Genomic DNA, 11,022 nt, shown 5'->3' with positions numbered 1-11,022 from the left:
AAAGTAGGGAAAAAAAAAAAAAAACCACGATGATGACACAGAGATAACAAGAAGGGCATGTTCAAGGAAATGTAGGCACACTGGGATTATTTTGAGCAGAGGGCTTAAATATTTAAGGTAACTAGAAAATGGGTAGAAAAAGACTTAAGAAGAAAGTACTTGTCTGACCCCTCACACATTGTGACGAGGGAATATCTAGCATGAAGTAGCTCTTCATGAAAGGGCCAACACCAAGAGAATAAGGTCAATAAACTTGCACTAAAAAAAGAATAGAAGATGGTGTGAAAGATTACATTGAGAGGGAAATCATTAATATGCTTTCCACTAATTCTTCAATTATTTGCATGTGGTTTATGAGATCTATCTACTAATTCTACTCTTACAATGCCAAATGTGGTGTTCAAAAAGATATTTTCTTTCTATACTTCTGTTGTGGCTAAATTTGACTCTGAATTTTAAATTACCACCAGTACTTGCTAATTTTGCTATTAGTGTCTGCATTTCCTTAGTTTTTAATTAAACAAAATAACTTTCTGGTAACAAGAGAGAAACCTCTGCAGAAACACACATCAACTATTTCAGAGAATGTTGAAAAAGTCCTGAAGGTGCAAACCACAGGGGAATTCCTCATCGCCCTGCTATGACAGCAGACAAAGGTTTCAGGGGTATTGCATACATTAGTTTCTGGGTCAATGTGAAATAAATTAACCTGCTGCTCTCTAGCTCTAGAGAATTTTTTAGCTCATCCAGGCATAGATAAAAGTTTTAAAGTCCTTCAAACGTACATTTGTTGGTCTTTTGTCCTTTTATAAAACTCAATATCATAAAGAAAGAGCTCAATTTCCTATATTTCTAAGTCTTTTAAATGTCTCTATTGGAAGATTTAAAATATATAAATTTAAGTAACAGCACTGGAAAGTATTAACTTGTATTATTCCAGCAAATGAATGAATTCTTTTGGTCATGCTTTGATTGTCCACATCACTGAGTGTGATTACTAATCATTCAAAGTTGAGATCTGGGATGAACTTGGATCCTACTTCACACTAGAGTCTAGGTTATTATTAATATTTTCACTTAGCCCTTGAAATCCAGCCTCCTTAGCAAAATGTTTCTGGAGTTTTGATTATTTTAATCATTTTTATGATGCAAATTTTCTCCCTTTCCAAATTTGTCTCAGAAAATGAATTCTTAGTCCAATAATCAACACAATATATTAAACAATCTTGTCAGTATGTTTATATTATAATTGACCCAGGTCATACAATAAAATAACTCATACAAATATAGAACTAGGGAAATCTAAAGTATTTTGTTTTTAGTTATAGACATTTATGATTTTCCTCGGGGAGAGGATGTCAGGCTTTATGACATTTCTCAATGTCAGAGGTCATGACTAGTTCATATTGATTGTGTCTGCTTGAATTATGACCAATTTATCAGTTGCATTGCTGACATAAAGGTGAATAAATGCAAAAGGAGAGTTTAGAGAAGACAAACATATTTGGATATTTTGGAACTTACATATTTATATGCAAGCAACCATAATTTAGTTGTAATTTGAATTCAGGAACACTCTATTGAGTAACAATTTGAAAAACACACCTATAAACCAAAGGCAGTATCTGCCATAAATTTTTTTCCTATGAACACATAATATATAAATTACTAGGCTTAACATTTAAATGGTTTTTTTCTTGCCCTTTTTCTAATTCTTTATTTAAACATTGAGATAAATTCTCCACATAGCAGCCAGGTCAAATTAAATAGATAGATAGATAGATAGATAGATAGATAAGTAGATAAATATTATAATTAGAAAAAACTACAAAAGCCATACCTTGACTTATACAGTCTTACACATTTGGAAACTGCCTGCTCTCTGGCCTCATCCCAGGACACACTCTGCCTGCGTAAATTATGGAAAATAAGCTTTTTTTGTTTTTTGAAGCTAGCAAAATTTTCTTTGGTTGTTTCTTCTGCCTGTAATGCTCTTCTTGCTCTTCTTAGCATAGCCAGAACTTTTTCCTCTTTCACATCTCATCTCAAATCTCATCTCAGAGAGTTCTCCCATGGTGCTGTATTTAAAGTGCATTTTTATTTCCTTTGTATTCACATCTTGTAATCCTTCTTGAGCTCAAGACTATTTTCATGGCGCATTTACAGAGCAGAGCACATAATAGATGCTCAAATAAAATTTACTGGATATCTCGTCGGCAGCCGTCCGTCTCGAGAGACGATGGTGTAGCTTCTTAAGAGTCTATCTGCACCGCCGAGAATGGCTGTGCAGTCTGACCCGGGAGTGACACGGTATCTGTCCCCTCCCGTGTTGAATCGACATCTTGCGATGACGCTGGAGTGTCCTCTCCAGTGAAGCTGAAGCTACAGAGCCTGGGCAGGGTGATATGGAGGGTCTGCTGTTGCCCATGCAGCAGACCCCCCCTCTCTTCGCAGCTGAAGGATCCAAGGGAAAGACGGAGTCAATACAGCTTGGCTTCAGGTGCGCCGCAGGAGTTGCCAGTGTTGACTACAACGTCAAACCGCCTTAGGGACTCCGGCTCCGGATTTTCTGTCGGGGTTTACTCCCTTAGCCTTTCCCCTGAAGAGGTATGCCGCAAGGCAGCGGAGGTTTTTTGGAGTCAGAGTTTTCCTTCTCTGATGTGTTACTGGATATACAAATGAAATAATGAATAGTAATTATGAGGCATGAATAAAATGAGCATTCTCCTTCCTTGAAATGCGTTTATTCCTATTGAACATCAGAATAACTTACTTAAACAAGCAGTTTTTGTCCACAATTTTCTTCATAATATTTGCATTTCTCCACACCTATTTATTTTCAAAAGATTTAAAAGGAATGCTAATAATCTTTTGAAAATGTTTCCTCATAGTTCAGAATTAGGACAAAGTTTGTCTGTTCATGTCCTATACAATTTCATATAAGATGATTAGAGCTATAAAAATATATCCTTTTCTTTTGGTGAGTCAGGCAAGTAGCTCAGATGTGAACTATAGTGTAAGTTTTCTCTGCTTCACTTCTCTCGTCTGTTACACTTTGATTATTTGGTGCTACAGTAGTCTCTACACCTAAGATCCTGGTAACCAATTGCAATGTGTGGAGGTGTTTTTTCCCACACCACCAATCAATTATCAGACGCTAGCCAGCTATCCCACAATTTAACTCAATTTTCATGCTATCTACCCAGAGATAAGCTCAGATCCTACAAGTTAAAAGCTCAGTCCCACAAGACTGCCTCCCTCTCCTGCCTTATTTCCTGTGCTTCTGACCAACCAGCTATAGATTGGAGGTTCCCACAACCTCCTTTTTCGGTTCAATTAATCTGCTAGAGCAGCTCACAAAACTCAGAAACATTTTACTCTTAGATTACCAATTTATATATTTTTAAAAAAGCATAACTCAGGCACAGCCAGATGGAAGAGATACACAGGGCAGAGATACACATATGAGGAAAGGGACATGAAGATTTCAAGTCCTCTCTTGGCATGCCACACTCCCCACATCTCTACGTGTTCACCAACCCAGAAGTTCTATGAACCTGTTCTTTTATGTTTTTATGGGGGCTTTATTATGTAGGCAGAACTTATTAAATCATTGACCATTGAATTAATTGAACTTGATCTCCATCCATCAGCGTTTTCTAAGTCACCTCATTAACAAAACCAAAGACACCTTTATCTTTCTCATCACTTAGTAAATTCCAAGTGTCTTAGGAGGTCTGTGCCAGGAAAGAACTCCAAAACCAAATATATATTTCTTATTATAAATCATAATATACACCAGATCCTGATTACATTTTTTAAAAAAAACTTTTAACAGTAAGTAGTTTTTCTTAGTCCCCCAAACGTTCCATGGTGATCCACTGCTTTGCTTTGCTTTCTCATTTTTTTTAAGTTTAAACAAAATTTAATTACAGTTTACATTTAATATTATTTTGTATTAGTTTCAGGTAAGATTCTGGATGAGTGAAGTAGGAATCTTGGCCTCCTGCATTGTATCCTTGGCTCCTAACTGGATACTGTCACTGTGAGACCCTGAGTGTATCTCACAGCGCTCTCTGCAGCTGGACACTCATAGAATTGGAATTTGGCTCCATCCCTTTTCTTCCCTTACGCACTTCTACCAGGAACTTGTCCAAACCATAACATAAGATATTTATTGGTTTATTGGAAGCTTTTGTAAATATTTTTTATTGCAAGAACATGGAGATAAAATTAAAGTAAAAATGAAATAATTGTTTACTAAAGCTTTCATGTAAACGACAGTAATTTAGTCTTCCCCACAAAAAATTCTAAAGCAATTGAGAAAGAAGTTTCTCAGGCATATAGGTATAGATGTAAATATCATATGGAACTATATGCAATTATATTGACCATATCGATCAACAAAACTAGCAATTTAGTGTGATTAAACCAAAGACTTAACCACTTCCTCAACATAAAGTGCTTACACAATTATTTTGTAGTACCCTGGGACATTAACTTCCAAAGTATTATGGAGTTAAAAGAAATATCAATAGATTCCAAAGGAATTATTTGAGCTTAAACCATGTCACTTGCCTCATTTCTCTTCAATAGTTCAGTGAAGAGGGAAATCAACTAAATTATATAAATAGCTTTATTATTGAGAATATCAACCAAAACAGGTACAATAATGTAACCACATGTTGCTCAGATTGTATGCCTTAAACCCCATGGGCAAGCTGTACATTCTTGTTCTATACACATTAATTAAATATGCATTTTATCATGGCAATGTCAGTGCAACTTCCAAGCTGGCAACAAAAATAGATTTCATTTTTATTAAAATATGCAAGAACTTTTGAAATGTGAATGTATAAGAGGGCATGATCAGGGCAATAAACCACAGTATACAGTGTTGAAGGGCAATCAAGGCAATGGTGTGGTGAGAGGATGCATCACACATACTGTGAGCTGCTGACACACTGAGGGAGTGCATGTTCTGTAATGCTTGTGGACTTGTTTCATGTCATATTGGGTCTTTTAAACCCTTCTAGTTTTCAGATAGTAACTGTAATATGTGAAAGTATGAAGTGAATGTTGAGAACCTAGTATAACCTTTTTACAAAAAGGGTGCCATACTCTGGGTATTTCTCTGAAATATAAATGAATTCTATATCAAACCTTTGTGTAGTCAAAGATAGACTTTATCTTCTTTGTACCTCCTTGTCTCTAGAGAATCTCTTTTGCCAAATTTCATCCTTCACGTGACATAGGGAACATCCAAGAGTAGCAGTGCATTTTTTTTCTGGCGATTTTAAAGCAAATAAAAGACATTATATCACTTCACCAATAAATACTTGAGTATGTATATCTGACAGAGAATAATTAAATAGGAAAGTATAATCACAATACCAACATAACAACCAATGAAATTAATATCAATTCTTTAATACTACTTACAACAAAATCTTTGTTGTTTTTCTTGTCTCAATAATGTCTTCATATGGTTGATTTGCCCCATTAAGAACCAGACTACATCCATGCCTTGTATTTAATTCATATGATTCTTAAGTTTCTCCAGTATATTACTTTCTCCTCCTTTATAATCCTAGTTGCTGAATGAACTCGGTCATTATTCTTGTTTGACTCTATCTTTATAGTATTATTTCATATCTTCCTATAATAAGTTTAGATGTTAGATTGGATTTAGGTTTAATACTGTTAAAATTAAATATAAAATGGAGGCCTCACTTGAAAATTTCCTGAGCATACAAAACTATTTAAGCCATGTAAGCAAAACTAAATCTAACTTATATCATGAACATAAGGAAAACTTAACTTCCATTATTTCTTGTGTCTCTGAAAATCATAAAAGAAACAAGTCATCTTCCTAAAAATTGTTGAGATAATGTCTTTTAACCAATCCCCTGCTATCTGGAAACTTCCATTTTAGTAACTAATCATTGTAAAGGTTAAAAATGCCTTAATTTATACTTTATAAGCCATTCTCTAACATCATACCCTGAGCTTCACATCAATTTTTAAATTACAAGTTCTCAGTTCACAAACTGCTCTTATATGCATAATAAACTCTTACTAAATACTGTTTGTTAAGTTGTGGTTTTAATTTTGCTATTTCTAGATTTTTGACAGCACACCAAGAATAGTTTATAATTAATACTCTTCCTGGCTATTGAATCAGTAAGCGTAACAGTTATTTTATACCCTGTACCAAAAAAATGGACCAAGAGGTTTCAGCCTTTGTAAAACTATCCACAATCTTTTACATAATGGTTTAAACAAGCACTCATTATCATTGCCTATTATTTAGTTAGGAGTCACAAACAGTTATCTTTGACTTTTATTATTTCTCCTATATGTGTTACTTTCTAGAAAAAAGAAATTTATTTCATTAACTAGTTGGTTATCTTATATATACATACAGCAGTGGCTGGAAATATGTTTAATTTCCTTTCTCAATTTTTGGAAAAAAAATTGGTATCTAGCAACTATCCTAAAGTAGTTAAAGATGATTTTTTAAATATAATTATAAATACATGGATTTTAATATATATTTTGATATGTTTCAATGAATTTAAATGATCATTATTTTAATGTTCAAACAAATTTATCTTTTGCCAGTGTGGGCACTTTTAAACTGGTTTTTGTGTCTTTTTAGATGATCTTGAGAGTTATTCATAGTTTATTTGCTTTCAGAGATGACAAGATATCTCAGATTTATTGCCCAGATGACAAATCAGCCATGTTTCTACGGAGAACTGCTTTCTTTTAGTTGAAAATATTTGAGAATGAATATCTGTACACAATGGTTGTTTGTTTCTACTGGTTGTTATTCCTTCTGGACAATTGAGTAGACAAAGCTATTCAATAAACATAACTTTAGAATGAGAAAAATAAATTCTGACTTCATATTGACCTTTCCAATTAAAATAAATAAAAACATGGGGGTTTTGCCTGATATTTGTTTTTATATTTATATCACATATCTTATAACCATTTATATCTTAATTTTGCTATGAGGTATATGGTTTCCATTGAAAACATAATAATGTGAAAGAGTAAATATTGTGTAAATTCAGAAAATTTAAAACAGTGGGTATTGTGGGTAATTCTGCTAAGTGGTCTACCCCTTCATTATCTATGGCTTACTCATCTTCTATGGCTTACTCATCTTAAATGAAACTAAAACCTATAGCTATCTTTCATTCCCTCTTTCTCTTACTCTCTTTCTAAACTGTTAGCAGATCCTATAAACTTTACTTCTAAATCATATTCTAAATTTATCCACTTTTTCCCATTGTCACTTACTACTACTACTACTACTGCTACCACTGCCAATCATTAACTTCTGATGCATTAAAAACACCTCAAAACTTAGTAGTCTCAGACACCAAGCATTTATTACTTTCTTAATTATGTAGATTGAATGGGTGATTCTTCTGGTGTGGGCTGACCCTCAAGGCTTGCTGGGTGTTAACTCTTGTGGGGTGTCCACCCCCTTGCTGGAGACCATTTTCTCCAAAAGCCCCAAAAGGGATGACCTGTCTCTTGGGTAACTGCTTACACCTGGAAGCCTGGGCTCCCCAACTAAGTCCCTGCCACCTGGTTGACCCTGGCTCCTGGGCAACTGTCACCACCTCAACTGGGGACTGTCAACAGAGGGCTTGCATTATCCACAATGTTTGACACAGGCCAACCCTCATTGGGTCTACACCCACTTCCTACATTTGGGTTCCCCTGTGTTATGTCCAAGGCCAACACTGGGGGGTCTGCTCCTCCGCATAAGGGACTGTTTCCTCTGACAATACCTGTGAGGTCTACTTCTCAGCGGGATAATTGGTTACATGGGGAGCCCTGGTCCCTGCCACAGTTTCCCCACCAGCTGGCTAACCCCAGTTCCTAGGCAACCATCACGAGCACACTGGAGACCCTTAGTAAACCTACATGGGGGTTGCGGTCCCCCAAGGCTTTCTGAGAGCAAATCTTCACAGACTATACACACACCCTCTCAACAGGGGGTGCTGCAGTCCCCCCAAGGCTTGCTGGGGGCAAGCACCCTCAAAGGGATTCCCTGTCACTTGGGTAACTGCTTACACCTGGAACCAGAGGCCCTGCAACTAAGTCCCTGCCACCAAGTCCCTGTCACATGATCTACCCTGGCTCCTAGGCAACTGTCACCACACCAGCTGGGGACTTCCAACAGAGGAGCTGTGGTCCATGTGTTGTTTTTCAGGGGCCAACCCTCATTGTCTCCATACTAGCTCCTTAAGTGTGGGTCTCCACCCCCCTCGGTGTCTTGCCCAGAGCCAACACTTGGGGGGTTCTGCACCTCCATGTAGGTGACTATTTTCTCTGAGAGTACCATTTGGTTTTCTTTCCCATGGATAAATCAAAACCTGTCATTCCTTTTTCTAATCATCTTCAAAGATTTCTTACCCTATTTATAATAAAACCAAACTACTTGTTCTTTGTACCCTACGTGATTAGTCCCTTGATCTCCTCTTTGACATAATCTCATACTGGTCTTCCCTTAGTGCACTGGTCTTCTTTCTGTTCCTACTTTAGGACACTTGCTCTATGTGTCTCTTCGGCCTAAAATGTTTCTCACAGTTAACTTCAGATAGCTGATTTTTTGGTTTCAGATCTCAGAGAGACCATCCAAGTTGTGGTAAACATCACTGGTATGCACCTCTTTTTGCTGGACACATGGAAGTTTATACTCCCAAACTCTATTGCAAAGCAGTAAGGATATTTGACCAGTTCCGGTTAGTGGATCATGAGCAAAATAAAATGTGTCATTACTAGGTTGAGTCAGTGAGAAGTCCTGCTCAATATCTGAATTTCCCTTCTTTCCTTACCAACATAATTAGAAATGTCTCCTGGTGAGAAGACACAAGATTAAAGTAGCTTGGATTGTTGAGTCACTGCATGAAGGATCGCCATCTTGGAGAGTTTACAAACCCAAGGTGGACTTTGCATGAGTGAGAAATAAACTTGTTGTTATAAGTCACCACAGTTGTGGAGTTAATTGTTATTACATCATATCTTAACCTGTCCTAACTGATACACTAATAACACAGTGTTAAGTAGTTTCTTCATGCTGCTCTCATTTCCCTGTCCTAACAATGTTTCACTTTCCTCATAGCTCCTAAAAATATTTCTGTATTTCCTGTTATACTCCCACTCAAATAGAGTATATATTAATTCTATATAAGGAATTTTATCTGTTTATAGATTTTTATATTCCCAGGGCTAAAATAGCAGCTGTTCAGTAAACATTTGCTGAAAAAAATCAATATGATATGTATTACATAGCACTCACTGGTATACCAGATTGGATTATACAGCTGCATTTGATTTGAGAGGCAAATACAAGAGGTAAATTCTCAGCCAAATGTATTATGAGACTTTAATAACAACCTAAACAATATCTTTGATATTTTTCAATTAGAGAAGTTTGTGAAAATTACAACTAAAATGCTCATTTTTATTGTTAGAATAAGGTGGATACATAGGCACAGAGCAAAACTTTAGGAATCAGCTATACAAATATACTAGCAATACTTCCACTTATTTCTTTTCTTTTCTGAGAGAGCCATACCCCAATTTACCAAAGACTTGGTATTAAGACCACTAAACTTACTCAAAAAGAAGAGATTTAAGAAGACCTGAAAACACTGCCTCCTCACCTGAGCTCTATTTCCATCCAAGGAGGAAGGTCTATTTCACATTTAACCCTCAGGGCAAGTCTGACTAACAGTATAAAGGCAGCTTATGTATCTTCTCATTGTTCCTAAAGTAGGTAGCTCTCTTAAAACCTTCATAAGTAGTGGTTGATGCTTTGTGAGGATTCTGACATCATTGCAAGCTTAATCTCTGATCTAATTGAATATAATGCATGGAAAGACAGGTCTGTTTATGACTGAAGCCCTCATGGAAGGCTCATGTTCTTTGACATAAGACTTCTAAACCCATGAGAATCAAGGAATATGGGTGGAAAACTCTTTAATGTCCCTGAATAATATGTAACAGCCAAGAAATTTTCTGAACATTCTCTGACAGGGGACCTATTGCCTGGAGCAATAGAAATATATTTGGGGGCCAGTGTTACCTAAGCCACATACTTTTTTAACAAAATTACCCAAATGAGCCAAAATGTGTTTGGAAATCAAGGCAGACAATGAATAGAAGAGAAAAAAATTCTTAGCAAATAGCAGAATTTCAGAGACAGAGAGAGAGGGAAAGAGACAGATGCTTTTCTCTGGCTGCTTTTAATATTCTCTCCTTCTATTAACTGAATTCCTTTAATTTGGAAATCTCTGAGCTTCCTGAATCTGGAGGTCTGTAAGGAAATTTTTCAGCCATTATTTCTTTGAATAAACTTTCTGCCCTGTTCCCTCTCTTCTCCTTCTAGGACCCCTATAGTGTGTACATTGGTCCTATTGACATTGTTGCATAAGTCCTTTAAGCTACTCTTGCTCTTTTTCATATTTTTTTACTTCTCTGATTGGATGAATTCTGCTCTCCTCTCTTCAACTTGTATCAGTGTCTGTAATTCAGAGAAGAGGTTGGGACTGAACATATAGATTAGAAATCCTCTGTGTATGAACACATCTACCTGTGTTGATGAAATCATTTAAGAAACCTGAGTAAAATGAGAAGAGGAACAGGATGCAACTTTGGAGAACTGAGAGTTAAAGAACTGGCAAAGGGGAAGATGTCCACAAGATTTAGGAGCAGTGATTAAAAAATAATGTAACAGAAACAGCAAGAAAAATGGTTCAAGAAAGGAAGAGTGGAAATGATATCAGACCCTACATAAAGAATTATAAGGAGGCCACTGGGATCCTAAGCAGAGAGAATTGTAGTAGAATGAAAAGGGTGATGGAACTCACATAAAGAAGTGAGGAAAGAGAGCAAGAACCACATTTTCAATAGGTTTAACTGTGAAGGGAAGGAACAAAACAGGATAATGGCCTCATGAGATACAGAATAGAATATGGGTATATTGGAGACCCA

Source organism: Furipterus horrens, unplaced genomic scaffold (assembly GCF_987537825.1).
Source record: "Furipterus horrens unplaced genomic scaffold, mFurHor1.1.pri manual_scaffold_4, whole genome shotgun sequence".
Taxonomy (NCBI): Eukaryota; Metazoa; Chordata; class Mammalia; order Chiroptera; family Furipteridae; genus Furipterus; species Furipterus horrens.
The sequence above is the reverse complement of the archived record's forward strand: the minus strand, read 5'-3'. Positions refer to the sequence as shown.